Raw genomic sequence first — 14,987 nt, forward strand, 5'->3', positions numbered from 1 at the left:
TGTACGTAAGCGCAGCTTCTCTCTTTCTCTGTCTCTTTAACAGCTGGCACCTTTTTGCAAACTGTGAGTTTCTGGATGCAAAGACTTGCCTGCCTTGCTTGTTTTTCCCAGAGGGTGACGGACAAGCTTAGGGAAAATAAGAGTGATCCAGGTTACCAGCTAATCTCAGGAAACCCTTACTATTTGTTTGTATGTTTGCAGAGTATTTTTTCCTCTCCCTCTGCTGAATGAATAATATCCTGGTGAGGACAAACTTCAAATTTGTAGCAGTTGGTTTGGTGTACCAGGCAATATCATCATACCTTTTTAATCAGAGGTTTTATACTCTCTGCCTTAGTGCTTCACGGCCTGGAAATACAAGCTGTGGGGCTCTGATAACAGAAGTAGTGACTGGCTGCTGTCAGCATAAGGATGATTAAAAATGTGTGTGTGTGTGTGTGCGTGCATGCTTGTTCACTCCCTTTCCAGCTGAATAGAAAAAGAAACTCCTCAAAGCCTTTTATGTAAGTGCATGTTTGGGTTTTTTTCCCCCTGTTTGGGTCTCTGTGTGGCTGTGTTCAGACAAACTTCATCCCCTGCTTCCTTTTAGAAGATGCTTTGTAAAGAAAAGAGGGTACTTGACCTCCAAAATGTCATCCTGTCGTCAGTTCAATACTAGACATACCCTCTCTGCAAAAGATAATAGCTAGCAATTTTTTTGGAGGGAAAGGTGGTTTCCAGTCAGTTTCTCCCATCTGTGATTTTCCTTGATAAAACAATGGCAATCTGCTGCTTCCAGCAGCTGAAATGCTGTGATTCTTTGACAGCAAATGTGTGGAGTGCTGCCTTGCACCTTGTAACACACTGCTTTATTTAAGACTCTGTCATGCTGGGCTGACTGCTGTCTTCCTGGGAGTGTTACACCAAGGAATTATTGATGAGATGCAGCCTGGTCTGCTAAGCACACATTCGCTATTAAAACAACATATGTGCCCTTAGCTATTGCTAATCATTTAAACATGTCTGTGAAATCTGGGGGAAGTGGCCCCTCTGTACATGGATAGAGTCCCGTTAAAGCATCAGCATGATACAGCTCTGCATCAGATACTGAATCTTCCAATGAGTATCAGAGTTGAAAACTGGTGCTTTAAGCAGAACTACTTGAAGTTAACTTCTTGAGAAGGTAGAAGGAGCCCCTGTAAGGATGAGTGCAGGAAAGGCAATACACATACTAGGCTCTTGCCAGACTCTTTCAGGTTTTCACCAAGTTGTTAAGAGTGCTCGTTGGAGTATTTGGACAAAAACCTGGAGGTCAGTGCTGTACTGATCTGTATGTACTAACTTAATTAGCAGTGGAGTTGGAAAATTACTCTGGCTTGAAAAATTATGAGGGTAATTCTACCTTTATGCTGGAGGAGGCAAAGGCAGAACAAGGAACTCAAGTACATTAAGGTCCAGTAGTCTATTAAACCAGGCTAAGTCAAGTAGATTTTAATTAATGGAAAGTTTCAGAAAACAAGTTCAGTGCTATTGTCAAGTATCCATTGTATTTTTGCGAGTTGGAAGGTACCTGTCCTTAAGTTACCTCCATTCTCATTACTGCTGCTCTCCCCTTCAAGTTACGCTTCCGTTCAAGCGTAACAGCTGTTATGTTGAGATCCACTGAAGGTAGATGCAGTTGCTTTATACTGCTTGAGAACTCTGAGCCCCAGCGCTTCAATAATATAACAACTTCTTTGCTAACGCCAGCAACTTTGGAGGAGAAATGTTTTAAAATTGTTGCAATTGATTTTCTGGTTTCATAGAAATAGAGAAAGCAAGGCAGTAATTGAAGCAATGGTTTTTTTACTTAAAATTATTATTGCTTGAGTAGGTGCACTTTTTTTCACCAGTATTTCCATTATGAGAAGTTGGAGGCCACAGATTTTCTAGAAGCCTAATAATTTCATGTAGATAAAGTTATTCTCTTGCAGTGGAAGCATGTCTATGTCTTGGTCAGGAAGGTACCAAATTTAGGACTAGTTGTTGTCTGTCATATCTGTGGGCCCAGTCTGACCCACAAGCTTGAATGCCAGCATGGAGGAGAAGGCAAAAACCTTTGCTCCCCTGCAGCGTGTGTAGGAAAGCATCTCCATGTGGAGAGACTTCTTTTGAAACCCAAGATCATCAGGAAGGTATGTTGAAAATTCGCTGTGCAAATAAAGATTGAGTCAGCCAATGCCTGCTTATCATGTCAAGTAGTGATTATACCATGACGTAAATCACCTCATGCTATGAATACATCCAATTTTGATGGGTTTGCCTATGGCTGCACTTAAGAAATGTGTGTGAGCTCAAATGCAGGTGTTTTTTTTTTTTTCTATTTCAGTGAATGCTGTAGTAACAGAGCATAGAGCTTCAAGTACAGCATACATGGAGAGTTTCCTGCACTTTGGCATTTTGCACTTTGCTTTCAGTCCCGCTGTGTTGCTTTTTGCTACCTGCAAATGCAGTGTGCTTTTTTGAAACTACAGTGTGAATCTTTGTCTGTAACTTGAATTTTCTCATAGTTTTTTTTTTTTTTTTAATGATCCTTTGCTGTTTTTCTTGCATTTCTAGTTCTTCTTGATTATAGACATCCTTTGGTGTCAGAGCAGTATTACACCAAAGTGATTGGCTAACACGTATTATAAATATGTAAATAAATATGTTTCAGAATCAGGTAAATGAACCTCCTGTTCCAGATATTCATTTGTGTTGCTGGGATGCTAGAATACACTGACAGATACTGCAGACCATCATAAGCCTGCAAATTAACAATGGTCAGTTATTAATGATTATTTTGAAACTTAAGAAAAGTGTTAGCTTAAGCAGTTGATATAAATCAAACCACTCTTGTTAGCATACTTTTTGCTTAGCTCCATGGAATCACTGAAGCTAGATGGATATGTCTGGTAGTTTCACTACAGGGGAATTTAACATTTCTCAGTGAGAGTAAATGGGACATAACCTTTGAGAATTTATCTGCTCAATCACCTGTGTTTTCTATTTTAAAAATAAAATTTCTAGGAACTGCTGTTTTTTCTAATCCTGTATTTCAAAACCACATGTCTTTTAAATCATGAAGATAGGGAGCGCATTTTCACATCAAGACCTGGCTGCTCAGATGGGACATTTGTTTTTGAGAAATGGAGAAATCTGGGCATTTTGAGTGTTGTCATTGCATGTGGTGTGGCTGCAGATGCCCACGTGCCCCACTCTGCAAGCAAAGAATCAATGTCACAAATGAGAGCTACGTTGCTCATTGAGTGTTGACAGCTTGTCATTACAGAGTTTTTTCCTCCTGGCTTGCAGTTGAAAAGGTTTAGAAATGGTCATAATCTCTTTCCTCAAGTGACCGAGGGAAGAAATATTGGGCTGTGTTCTTTCCAGATTTGGGGAGAAACTGCTTGTTTGTGTTGAGCTTACAATTATTTTACTGTCTTGGTCAGATTTTTTTAAGGTATCCAAAATCATTAACCTCCCATGGAGTGAAAGAGGATGTGAAGGAGTGGTAAGGGGAGAGGAAGGAAGAAATGGTAGCTAGAGGTTGGGGGTTTTCTTGGTTTTAGGTGGGGTGTTTATTTTACAGTGGCTGTTCCTGGTATGTAGGGGAGGATGGTGGGGAAGGTAGGGTGATGGTGGGTACACGTAGTAAGAATGTGGCATTTGCTCAGCCGTGTGGCAAGAAGGAATTGTGTATCAGCCAGTTTTTCTCTGTCTTTTTAACTGGGGCTATATAAGATTTTTTTTGTTTAATGCATAAGTATGGCTGTGTTCTGCTCTGAGCATGCATGCTGGGCTGCTGAAAATTAAATTAGTAAATGAGACCCAATGACATAAAAACAAACCCAGGCAAACAAGCTCCCGGTAGTGTGCAGGCGGAGAGCACCCTTCGTCCTCTGTCATCAGAGGAACAGGGTGGTTTGAATTGGCTTCCACCTTTGTTTTGAGAGGTTGCTGTGGTGATGAATAACCTTTGCAGAGGGTGTGTGAGCAAGAGTGTGCGTGTGCCTTCGTTCTTGCATATAGAACAATGCTGCTTGAGCGCACTACTTTTCACCCCGGCATCAGAGCGTATATCTTAGCAATGGTCAGCTGCTTCCCCAGAATGAGTTAAATAACAAAACTGTTGTCTTGGAGCTAGTTATTGACATGGTGTTAATCCACTGATCACTTCCTTGCATTGCTTTCATGCCAGGTAGCAGGAAGCTGGGTGATGGTAAAGTGGTAGCTTTTTTCCATTGCATGGGAGGGGAGTTGCAGGATATCTGATACGCCTTATTTGCACAAGCTTATGACACCTGAGCTTTGTCTTGTTATCCTGGGTTTGAGGAAGGATAGTAGGTAGAGAAATAGACTGACAGAGGTACTCTGTAAAAGGAAAGAGGGAAATGCTATCTGAGAGGGCTTTCTCTCCCCTCCCGCCGCCCCTCCCCCCCCCCCCCCCCCAAGGTTGCATTTTCTTTACTGAGGAAAAAACCTGGGGGACTGTCTCTGTGGGTTAGTATTGTTCTTTTTAGTCTCCATTCATCAATAAATATTAAAACAATTTATTATTAAATTTACTGCAGCTCAAACTGGATGAGTATGTTTTTCATACTAAGATACAAAAATCTGTTGAACAGCTGCATATTGGTACAGCAGTGACTGAAGATTACATATACGTATGAATATTCTAAGTGAGACTTCTGTGCTTTCTTCATGAAGTCGCACTGGTGCAACTAGAGTTTGGTACAGTTGTCTGAAGAGTTGTAAATATCACTTCTAGGTAAAGAATTGCCTTCAAGAAAGTCTTGGAAACTTTGTTTTCCCCTTGCTAGAAAACCCTATCAAGGATTGGCAAGGATGAGTCACCACCTGAGACAGCTCACAGAGAATTTTCTTTCCCGCATATTACCCTCATTCTTGATATCTGTGACCCTGCCCCATATATAACCTGTAGGAAGTACTCGGGGGAAAATCCGAGTCACTTGGAGAAGATCCAGTGGCCATGATAAATGCAATTAAGTTTAAAATGTTTACTTTTGCTGTATAATTCCTGAACTACAAAAAAAAAAAAAAAAAAAAAACACAACCAAACAAATAAAAAAAAACCCGTGTGAATTAATTCTGTGTCAGCTCCCCATCTCTTCAGAGACCATCATAATTGGTGGTTTCATTTGTGAGGCTATGTACTTTGAAGGTTGTCTTTTTCTTGACTGCAGCCATACTGAAGGATCAAAGAGGAAGACGAAAACATTTTAAAAGCAGCAAGGCCTCTCATGGTATTTAAAGTGAAGGTGATGAAGTCAGAGTACGTGGCCCCCTTGCACGACTGAGGGAACTTCTTGCTGAGTTAGAGCAGTTGGGGAAATGACCTTCTTTCCCTCCAGCAGTTTTTTGAGGCTTGTCATCTTGAAGTTTTCCCCAGCGCAATTTAAACATGCTGTCAGCTCCCTTTAGTGGCTCACTTAGTTAAAATCACCTTCAGTAAGGAGTGTTTAATTACATCTTCTAATACCTCATTCAGCCTCCCCTCCTGGATTTTTGAGAATCTGGAGAATGCTGCTAATAGAGTAGAGCTAGCACTTACAGGAATAAATTAGCAGCAGTACCATAGCTGTGCTTTTTACATCTGACACATTCTCCAAGGCTAACACCACACCTCCTGTACTTCTTCAAATTCATTTGTTCCGTTTCAGTTCAGTCTTTTGAAATATTTTGTGATGAATGAGTTCACTTTACAAGCTGGTGATCAGCAGCAGCTGTTCATAGTCATGCTTTAAATTGAATCCATCTGTCAGTGGACTCTTTAAAGTGGGAGTTTCACGTTGTCAGGAGACTTGATTACACCAGAGTAGTATCTGGGTGCTGTTTGCCAAAAAAAAAAAAGAAAAAGTAAAAAAAAAAGTGTGCTTGGTTGGGCTCTGGGCTACCCTTACAGTTTCATCTGTAGAGCTGTGATTTAGCCTGCTGAGAGGAGAGCAGAGCGGCTACAAGCAGTACTTTTGCACTGACGTGCAGGTAGGTGTTCAGATGTAGGTTGGAATTAGGAGATGACCTGCAGTAATCTTTGTGGAAACCATGTGCAGTGCTTGCTGCTTAATCGTGACTCTTTGATGAACCTCATCCCCAGCTCTTTACATGTTTTGGTTGTAGCACTGAGGCAGATTAATGGTCTTCACAGGATGAGCTGAAGAGGAAAAGACGGCTTATTCAAATCAGCAAAGGAGATAACACTGCTTTTTTTTGCCCTGGTACACACACGTCATTTTTTATTTTCATCTGTAACCAGAGGATGGTGAAATGTATCTGCTGAGGCTGTTTTGCAAACTGCATTTAAGGCAACATTTGAGCGCAACAAATGGTCATTTGCTGACTGCATTAATTGTTCTTATAATTTTATGTGAAAGTTTTGGTCAGTAATGTTCTCCATAAAGTATGTATTGGATGTGGAAACCAGCTGATTCATGGTTTGCAGTCCCTGGGTCTTAGCACAGGTAACTTAGCATGTTTTCCTTTTCCTCAGTTTGTTCCTCACCAAGACTTCTGTGGAGAGGACTGGGCTTGTGCTGGGATGTGTGTATAGCTCTATGGAAAAGCGTTTCTTACCAGCAGAAGCTTGTTCACCAAACTACTGCATGTTTACCTGAGAGTGCCATTTTCATTATATCATTTCATTTTAGGAAAGAAAACTTTCCTTGGAGGAACAGAACAATGGTACAGCCTCCTTTGCTGCTGCAAAACTTATTTTTGTGGTAGGAGGGCTATATTTAATTTCCCATCTCAGTTGTGGTCTCCAACCACAGAGACTGCCTTGTCCGTGGTCAGATAAACCTTGCTTGTCTCAGCAGCTCACAGCAGCAGACCTCACACCATGTCTGATGTTCACCCGTGTTTCTCTGCTATAAACTTCTCTCTCACACTTTTGCTGTTGCAGTCTGCAAGCATTGCTGCTCAACAGGGCAGCTGCAGCACTGCTGCCTGCATTCCTAGTGCAGTGCCAAGTCAGCACCTCAATTAACACGAAGTGCTGGCAGAAGCATAGAGAAAGGGAAAAAAACCCCAAATCAAACAGCAAAACACAACACCCAGACTGGCATTGTGAGCTTGTATTTTATGTCAATTGAAGCTAGTACAGTGTCTCTGAAATGAAGTGTCTGTTGTCATGTGGTAAGATAAGAACCTCTTAGCTTTTCTTTAACATATAGCAAGCAGCACTGTATACACCAGTCTGTTATTGCTGTGTACCTGATAACTACAGATGATATTTTTTTAAAATGGAGACTCATTAACGAGTTCCACATGGAGATGGTGAGAACTGCACATTGAGTGAAGAGATTGATTGATGTTGGCTTATGTTAAGAAAATATGGCTGACAGAAGGAGTCAATACATGCTCTTTTTTTTTCTGTAGTGCATTGTTTTTCCTGCATGTGTTTAGTCAGGGAACTTAGCAGGGGGAATGCCATTGCTTAATAGCTGATAGAATCATGTTATCTTCCCTTAAAATACTTAATAGAGTTAAAATACAGTTATTAAGATCTGGCACTCATTTAAACGCCCACTTGGTGCTTGGATTATAAACATGCAGTATCTGTAAATTAGCTGCAGACACAAAGTATTCAGTCCTTCACCATTTAACTTAATAAGCAGTAAAAGCTGTGCAGCAGTGAGCATGTGAAAAGCCTTGTTCCACAAACCCCTAGACAAATGCGTCCCTCCTTGCTGGGAGCACTCAGACCTCTGAAAACCGCTGGGTTCTGATTTCAGCTTTCCAGACTTCACAAGTTGGGCCAGAATGGAGGGATTTGGGAGGAAAGAGAACTGTGCTTTCCCTTTCCACGTAAAGAAATGGAGACAAACACTGAGAGGACACTGGAAGGGATGGGCTTCCCACATCAGGAGGAGTGGTGTGGAGCAACAGCTCTGTGGAAGCTCAGGGGGTATCTGTGCACAGCAGCAACCCTCAGCTCCGCGTCTTTCTCCAAGATTAGCATGAACGGGCAGGGTATGCCAAGCCCACTGCTGCATGGATATTTGAAGAGGCAGCAGTGATATCTACGGAGGATTATGAATGAAAATTTCAGTATCTTGTCTAGACTGTACTGATCATTAAAGATGAAATTATTAATTTTTAAAACCAAGTTATTTTCCTTTTGGCTTTTACAATTGTTTTTAAAAAATCAGCTTTTTGACACCACGGTATGCTTTAAGCAAAAAACTGATATGTATATGGGTACTCTGTGTCTTTAATTTTTCACTTGAAACTAGATAAATAACATAATTTGTGAGTATCTGTGACTGAATACAGGTCTAATGTTTGTGTTGCTGAGATAGTCACAGCATGAGCAGTATGGTTAGTGCTGTGTAAAAATTTAAGTATTTTCTGATTTGTATTTTTATGAGCAGTTGCAAGTAACATTTTAGTATCTGGTTTAATTTTTATCAGCCATGCACAGATGTTTTATTCCTGGAAATGTAGAGTTGGGAACGAGGTAAGGAACAGACAGTGCTGACTGAGGAGTTTTGTATTCTCTGCTACTCACTGCAGTTCTTGACGGAGGTCTGAAGCAGTAAGGGTTGAGCCAATGAGGATGCGATAGAAAGCAAAGCATTCTGAAATTGCTAGCAACTGGATTTTCATGTAGTACATCTCAGTGGCTAATCTTTTATTGGCATTATTATAGTTCCTCAGTTTATATTGTAGCTGTTACAGCAGAAGCTGAAATACTCTTTGCTGTCATTTGGAGATGGAAATTTCTTCCATTTTATTTCATTAGAAATTCTGTATGAAAGATCTGTTGATGTACAGAAAATGTAAAACTGTAAAAATGGTTGCTGTAATACATTGTTGCCAGTATCTTTACCTACAGCATTTCTTAATGCAGCTCAGGTTATAAATGGAAGGGTTTACTCTTTTTTTGGAATCCCTTTCAGTAAGTGAGGCGGAATGCAGACTGCTGTAAGACATGCAGAATTTCTTACTGTTATATACTGCATCTGGGAATCTTTGTGTAGAGGGAAAAGTAAAAGGCTGAAAGCACTGTATAGTAGTATACTATGTAACCAAAAAGCATCTGTCATGTAGGAACAATGAGCTAAAGGTTACATTTGTTTCCAAATGTAACTAAATTTGTATCCCTGTGGCCAATTTACTTTCATCTCCTCCACAGCCAAACGCCACATGCTGAAGTTGTACCATGTGAAATTTGACAGGGCCATCTGAAACTTACATTTTTGGTGGCATGGCTCTCTTGGGTGTGCAGAAAAGCCACCATGAGGTGCCACTTCACTGACATCTTCAGCAGCCAGCTAAATATTGAGCTGTAGCTGTTCGAGATTTTGTGTGGTGTGCATTTATGTTTTGTTTGGTTGTTGTTTTTTGGGGTGTGTTTTTTTGTTTGTTTGTCTGTTTGTTTGTTTGTTTTTAAATACACAAACCCATGTCAATTTCCTCTATGCCTACAATCTGCTTTCTTGTATTTGTGGGCAGAATGTCTTAAGTAACTAGGTAGCTGCCTTAGGAATTACCTGTTGTTTTCTTTTAAGGGAAGGATCACACACTTGTAGCCAGCATTGTGCCACTTGCTGTTGATTCCTCTTTGCTGTTGCTTGCTCAAATGCATGTGCTAGTCCGTAGGAGAGGGCATGAGTGGCTGAATCATGCCTTTCGATTTCAAAGAATAGCCACTTCCCTGCTGGGTAATTTACATACACTCCTCATTTGCTCTACAGTTAGGTCAGGGCAAACCGGCAATACTGGCTTTTGCAGCACAGGCTGCTCTGTTTGAAGCTAGGTATGTGGCAAGGCATCGTATTTATTATCAAGCCCCTAATATCCATCTGATTTCATTGCTGTTGGTGTCCTTTCTGTGGCTTAATCAAGAGCCCTTACTTAACACACTGTAGCTCTCACACAGGTCATGTGTCATGTGTCTTGTGTAACGCAAGGATGCATCTGCGTTTTATCTTCTGTGGCTAAATAACATTTTGGGCAAAGAGGAGACTGCTGCGCTACTTTCTTGGTAGAGTTAATTGCTGATAAATAGGGATCTGATTCAGCTAACTGCTTACACCATATGTTACTATCAAATTGTGTTGAGTAGGGTTATGTGCTCTCCAGAGAGCTTCAGGAACTCGTGAACTTTGGCATCTGCCTGTTTAGAGGAAGGTGCAGCTGGCTGCAACTAATAATTCCTATAATAGAGATGAAGTGCAGAAAAATAAGCTCTGTTTAGCAAGTAAGGAACTGCAAGTTTTATCTGTGAAAAGGAAGAATAAAGTTCAGGATACTGGCAAGACGTTGATACACCTGCACAGTTTTTTAACATTGAGCTGCAAGTACCAGTTGAAGGTTTCAGTTTTTAAAGAGGAAGGGTATCATTCTTACTTTGCTTTTCATGCTGATCCCTCTGCAGGGTAAGGAAGGGATTTTGTCTAAAATTCTTAGTGAAGGTCACAAAGATCACTGGCTTTATGTTGTGGGCAACCATAGAATGTTGGCTGCTAACGGCTGCAAAATATTTAAGCAAATAGATCAAAATACATGAGTCATTATGGTTGTGTATTGCAAAGGTGGGCTCATTTTTTCTCATTTCTTATCCCATTACTTTTCTCATTTAAATTAAACTGTTGACTTTTCCTCTTGTGTAAATGAATTTTTCTTACAGTTCTTACAAATCTTTTATGTATGCTTAAAAAAAAAGTAGAGTATTTATTCTACAGCTGCTAAATTGTTTCTCATGCTTCTTACTCTTGTTTAAAGAAGAAGAGGTCCAAAGAAATTCAGACCAGAACTCTTGCTACTTACTTGTCTTCTTAAAAACAAAACAAATTGGGGAAAAAGCGCCTTTCTAATATGTGGCCATATAGAAATGCAGTGTCTCATTTTAAGCTAGTACATTGCTTAATAGATTTTATTAGTTAGGAAAAAAAAAAGCAGAAGAATCTTCCTCTGTGCTGTCATTGAGGGTGGTTAAAGTGACACTGCCTGTCTTCACTTTTAAGGATGTATTCCCCCCCTTAAATATTTTCAATTAAACATGCTTTTAAAATTCATTATCAATATGGAAAATACAATTAGTAAGGCAGCTGTAAGCCACAGTCCCCTTTCTCCATTCCCTTCCCCCTATTAATTTTTCCTTTCTGTACTTCTCAGTGCTCCATCCGCGTGTGTGTAACAATTGTCTGTGCTCTCTCTTCACTGGTCTTGTTTCCATTCTTTGCTGGCAGAGTAACTCTCATCATTGAACTGGCAAAAACTTTCAGGTGCTGTTTATAACTTAATTGAGAGGTTAGGTTTGCTGCTGTAGGTGATTGTAAGTGGGAGGAGCTCCTGAAATCTGTTGCTGTTCTGAGGCTGCAGTTTTGGTTTGAACAGCTGCTGCCTGCTCTGGGCTTTTTCTCAGAACTACGCAGGTGAGCTCACTTCCCAGCTGTTTTAACCAGCCCTTTAGTCTCCTGGCTTGGTACCTAAGACTTGGGTGGCCTGGCAAAGCAAAGCTTTGGGGGTCCGTGTCCTGTCTTTCTGTTGTGTCCAAGACGTGTGCAGCTTGTTGCTTGGTGTTCTGGATTGTTCCGTGCTCAGGTGTCAGGTACTACATTTGCTGTTGAAATGACAGAGCATGATGGTGTGCCATCATTAGGAAGTGTAACATGAACTTTGTGGTGTATGTAGGAAGCTGTAGGAATAGTATTGAATTATAGACTGCAATTCACAGCAATCTCTGTCGAAAATCCCTTTGACAAGTTTGGTAGGGATTGAATAGGTGCAGCTGAAATTTTATGGGGTTCTGGCATAATACATATTAGTGGTGTTACGGGTTTTCAGTATCACTGGTGTTCCAAAATATATGCATGGAGATTTTTCAAAGCAGACGGGAAAACATAGTCCTCCAAGTAGCGTTCATGTCACTAGGAATTTTCACTATTTTTTATTTTGCTTTGTAAATTTAGATTTATATTTTTCTTTAATCCTTCAAGTTGCATGCTTTAAAAATGACCATAAGTAGGCAAGTATACCTTTTAAAAGTCCTTATTGTTTGTGGTGTCAAAGCATAACAAAATTGATCTTGGTCTTAGGGGCTTTGGTAAGACTGCAGTAATCGTCTAGATGTTTACCTTGTAAAGCTACCTTCTTTGCATGAAACATACAGTGATTTAGTGTTTTGTTGATACTAAATTCATGATTCCTTCAGTTAAACTACTGTCAGTAGCCATTATTTGATCCTCTTCCCTTCTACAATGGTATTCACTGTTGTAAAATTGTAACACAATGGATAGATGTTGCACAGAAACAAGGTAACCATTTACTTAACAAATAAAAAAATTCTTGGTTAACACCCTTGGAAAACTCAATGAGGAACTTCATATAATGTTTGACTATTGACTGAAAGACGATGACACCTCTTTGCTGATATGCAAAGTTATTTGTCATTTAGGGAAGAGGTAAAGCAGCAGCTTGAGTGTCAGTACTGCCTGACTGTGTCTTAAGTTTTTTTTCTTTTTTTTGAGGTGGAGCTTTGAAAGAATGTGTTATTAATTATGAAAGTATGTGTTATTTGGTATTTGAGAATTTTAATTATTTTGGTTGTCACTTGTCGAAATACGAAACAAAATTTAGTGTGTGGTGTACGACATTGATAAATCTTAAATTGCTGGCCCTTTGGGCATTTATAGCTTATCAGCAGTGAAGTGTTTTGAAAAAGATTTCTGTGAGAATTTAAAGCATTAATATCAGCTATACTTTGTAGACCTTTAGAATACGATTCCTCTGAGATGATAGAAGTATGATAATAACAAGTCTTAGGCTTCATTTGAAGTGATTTTCTTGACACCAAACTGAGGTTTACACGCTTTTATTTTGTTGATAAAATAACGTCCAGCTCAGGTGACCTTAGCTGTGAGTACACAGTCTTAATCCTAAGGATTTCCTTTCTAAGCATTAGGATTTTGTCCCAAAAGTTATGAAGCATGTTGCTTCTAACAACTTTCAGCATATAGTTAAGACTTAGAGGCAATTTGTAGACTTGCAAGCAGATGCTGCCATGGAAGACTTAAATTTCTGAGTTTTGTGTTGAAGGAAAGAACTTGGCTTAAATCTGATACGGATATTTTTAATTATTTTTTTAAACTGGTGGATAGATCATTTACAATCAAACTGAATTTTTTTTGGAATAGTGAAGAATCACTTGTTTTAAGGGTTGTACTAAAATAAAATAATATTTCCTCACTAAATTTTACCCTGAATTATCATAACCATTGAGAGAGGAGATCCAACACCACCTGTTGTGAGAACAGGCAGATCAGGTATTGGCGCTACTGAGCGGGAAGTAGGAACGTGCAGGGCCTTTTCTCCGAGGGCTTTTCTGTTAGTCTAACAGATTATTCAAATGTTTTTGTGTTGACTTTGTGCAGTCACTAATTTCAGCTATAACCTTTAAGTAGGATTTAAGTCTGTCGATAGATACTGAAGATAGCTGTGAATTTGGGAGGAGAGAAGAGGAGATCTTTTTAAGATGTGATGTGGAGCTGTGGGCCATGGCCATGCTGGCACTGGGGAAGGAGGGAGGGAAGACAACGCTCCCCCAAGAGTGTAACACAGGTTCGGGTGAGTGTGGGACCAGGTCAGGCCCTGTCCCTTGTGCAGTGCTTGCAGGTCCCGGCAGTGGCTCAGTGTGCAGCCGTCACTTCCCTCTCATCAGTGTCTGTGGGTGTTGCTGCACTCATGACAGAATACAGATCCTACAGAAGGAGTTGGGAGATAGTGTGGCTTAAAACTTTTTCCCGTAGAAAAAGGAAGAGGAAAAACCATACCGCAAATGCAACCCCCTCCCCCTGCCCCCTTCAGAACAAGGAGTGCAGGAGGAGTGCATGGGGGCACAGGTGTCACATGGCTGATGTGGGGTCCCGTCTCAACCCAAGACCTCAAGAAGTTGTCGCTCTTCCCTTCTGTTTCAGCGGGTATTGATAAGTAGCTGTGACTAATGCAGCTAATGCCTAGGAAGCTGTGTGTTGGGTTTTATTTAGCTGTGTCTGTAACAGTGGCAAAGATGACTTTGAGATCAAGAATTTCTTCACAGTTTAATTAAAGGTCCTGTTGACTTCCTGACTACCTTTCACCCATCCCTGTGGCAGTATTCAGAAAACGCCCTTTGCCAGCCACTATGTCTGTTTAATTTGTGCTGAGGAAAAAAACCCCACTTTATTTCTCTCACACTCTTACTTCAAACCATTTAACACTGGTGATGCAGAGAGTTTTGCACCTACCCAGACTTTCTAAATGTCTCTCAGGTGACGGAGTGGGCAGCCAGCCAGGGTAGCCTGCTCCTTGTGCCCAAGACCCTCCTGTCAGGCCATGGGCAGGCAGGGATTTGGGGCAGCCCGCTGCTGCCGGGGGCTCAGCTGGTTGTTTCTGCCTGGCATGTTGCCTGTTCCTGACTCTTAATGACATCATTTGGGAAGAAGATCAAGAACTTAGAAGTAGGAAGAGAACAGCTGCTCGTCCTGTAGAGACAAGGAAGGGGCTTCAGATCCCAGAGCAGGAAATACATTTCAGTGGATCCCGGTATGTTTGCTCTTAAATAACAGTTTCTTCCTTATGTTTCTCCAGTAAGCTTTGCCTGCCTTTCTTTTCTTCACATCCCCGCCCCCCCCCCCCCGCTTTCTTAACTGGAAATGGTTGAATTAAAGTACTTGCCAATACATTCTTAAGCAATATGACAGGCCTAAGTCCAAGGTAACTTATGACACCTTATCCAGCCTATATCTTGCTGTATTCCAATAATAGAAACTCTTTCCTGATTTTATGAAACACTTTGTACTCTGATCTTGTGAACTGCAGAGACAGGTTCCTGGGCTGGTCCGCCTATCTGTAATCATACTATCTTTGGCTTGGTCATTTTCATCATAAGAAAGTTGAAAATCGTGGTAGTTTTGTTGTTTTTTAAGTTCTCTTGCTGAACTGAGGACTGTTTTGCATAGTATATCTTTTACTGTTTACAGTTG

The 14,987-nt window shown here is 40.6% G+C and overlaps 1 protein-coding gene across 7 annotated transcripts in view; it reads left to right on the plus strand.

The window, feature by feature from the left end:
- EPS8 (EGFR pathway substrate 8, signaling adaptor) overlaps window positions 1-14,987 on the plus strand; it is a 141,007-nt gene that overhangs the window by 34,589 nt on the left and 91,431 nt on the right. Inside the window, exon 1 of one of the 7 annotated variants that reach the window (XM_080391803.1) lies at window positions 23-6,003. The exons of the other annotated variants lie outside the window; for them this stretch is intronic. The gene's annotated coding sequence lies outside the window, so the exon portion shown is untranslated. Of the gene's footprint in view, window positions 1-22; window positions 6,004-14,987 lie in introns of those variants that run through there. 7 annotated transcript variants of the gene reach the window in all.

This window comes from Falco punctatus (assembly GCF_963210335.1).
Source record: "Falco punctatus genome assembly, chromosome: 6".
Lineage (NCBI taxonomy): Eukaryota > Metazoa > Chordata > Aves > Falconiformes > Falconidae > Falco > Falco punctatus.